The 2,133-nt window shown below is 39.4% G+C and overlaps 1 non-coding gene across 1 annotated transcript; it reads left to right on the top strand.

Annotated features, from left to right (window-relative positions):
- Nucleotides 1-1,380: 1,380 nt before the first annotated feature.
- LOC122670178 lies at nucleotides 1,381-1,484 on the top strand. Its single transcript, XR_006334154.1, has one exon. It is a non-coding gene; the product is annotated as a U6 spliceosomal RNA (small nuclear RNA).
- The last annotated feature ends 649 nt before the right edge of the window (nucleotides 1,485-2,133 follow it).

The raw sequence follows: 2,133 nt of genomic DNA on the forward strand, positions 1-2,133 counted from the left end.
GTGTGGCTTCTTTTTATTTATGATGGAAAGAGAATCTCTTAATCCACAGGTTTTGATAATTAGATTGGACTCTTATAGTAACAGTTTCGGCACTTTAAACTTCGGAGGCAGGGGAATGATGAACCCACAATGAAGAAAAACTTTCATCCTATTTGACAGGGGAAGAGGGTGTTTAAAGCATCGGTTGTTGAAAAGGATTTCAAAGTATTTTTAATATTGGTTTTTCATGTCATGGTTAGGCTATGTTTTGAAAGCAAGAAAATAAAAAGAAAAGAAAAAAAAAACATAATAGGACAATTCATAATAAAATGACGAGTTAATGACTTAATGTGTTTATTTTCTTCTGTTTTTTCAAAAATTCTGAATTTCTTTTTGAAAGAGTTTTCATACACAGTTGCACATAGTAGTGTTTTCAAACATTGGATGGGTATGATCGTGTACAATATACAACCCCTCATCCTCATCCAATGATTGCTGATGCCATCGTGCACCATACACGGATGTGTACGAAACCTTTTGCTTTTCCTTTTTCTTTTCTTTTCTTGACTTCCAAACATAACTTTACCTTTCCAAAAATAGCCTTACCAGTTGCTAATACCATGCAAAATCGTTGACTTTACAGAGAATCAGAGATGGTGTCTCGCTAGTGGAGTAGCAGCTTCCTTTCCACCTTCCTACTGAGGAAAGACAAAATCATTAAGTCCACTTCGACGGCTGATGTGGCTATTCTTATTGTGGGCCATGTGTTTCACTTTTTCTTTTCCTCTCAATTATCCCGGCAAAAGATTCTGTGCACAATAATGTATGGTGCATGGCATGCAGAGAGCTGAGGTGAGAGTGGGTGTATCGTGCACCTTCATTATTGGATTCTGTGCACGCCCGTGCATAGGAACCTCTCCCTGTAAACAGATAAATTTGTGTGTACTAACTATATTTACGTAAAAAGGACAGAGCTAAAGGGAGTGAATGTATGGTCTGTATTGTTTTCTTTTTGTTTTTTTGGGTTAAATGGTCTATAATGTTTGACTGGACCTGAATAAGGCCATAGCCCGAAAACTTGCAAGGTGGCTGGGCTGGGCTTCTCTGCCCTTCGAGAAGATAGCATATGCATAGTTTCAGACCTGGTAAAGTGTGAGTCCGACGAGTTGGGTTCGAGGTCGAGGTGGAAGGCAGTTTTCTTCTGAAGATTCAAACTCACAGGCAGCAATGCCGATGGCTGGAAAAAGAGGGTTTTTTTTTTTTTTTTTTTTTAATACAGCTGCAGAGAGTATAAAATTGAGAATCATAACCACACCCCCTAGTCATAACAAAGGAAAAAAAGGAAAGAACAATAAGTAGAATGTGGTTTAAAAGGCTTCTTCTCATATATGTATTCAACATATTATTTTCCAAAAATAAAAAATTAGGGTGATCAATACATAGAAGATTAGCATGACCCTTGTGCAAGGATGACACACACAAATCGAGAAATGGTCCAAATTTTTTAGACCCTGTGGGTTTTCTCGGCTGGTTTAAGATGATATGCTTTGGTCACAGGATCCCAGGTTCGAGCCCACGAATGAAGTGTTACATGGGGTGGAGGGATGCTTCGTGTAATCAGGGTTTTCCTTTGGGCTTGAACCGTAAACCCGGGCAGGTTCAAGGGTTTCCTCGGTAGCCAAAAACAAAAAAGACCTAAAGAGAGTGAATGTATGGTCTGTAATATTTGACTGGACCTCAACACGGCCATAGCCTGAAAACTTGCAAGATGGGCTGGACTGGGCTTATCTCTGCCCTTCAAGAATATAGCATATGCAACGTCATTCACCATTCTCACTAGTTTGTTTTCCTAACAAAACATATTTTAAAAAAAAAAAAAAAAAAAAACAGTAAACGTTTTCCTTCACCTAAGGTGGGGAAAGAATTGAAAAAAAAAAAAACAAGAAAAATTCTACCTAAATTGATGAGTTCCAAGTTGAAAAAGATCTTGTCAATTAGGGCAGCGTGCAGCCATGTGCAGCACCTGAGTGAGGCGGTGCTCATTTACTGCCTTACCCCTACTCAGGCAAAGCGTTTGGGCAAAGGGGTAAGGCGGTAAATGCACACCGCCTCACTCAAATGCTGCACATGGCTGCAAGCTACCCGGATTGACAG

Source organism: Telopea speciosissima, chromosome 7 (assembly GCF_018873765.1).
Source record: "Telopea speciosissima isolate NSW1024214 ecotype Mountain lineage chromosome 7, Tspe_v1, whole genome shotgun sequence".
In the NCBI taxonomy this organism is placed as follows: domain Eukaryota; kingdom Viridiplantae; phylum Streptophyta; class Magnoliopsida; order Proteales; family Proteaceae; genus Telopea; species Telopea speciosissima.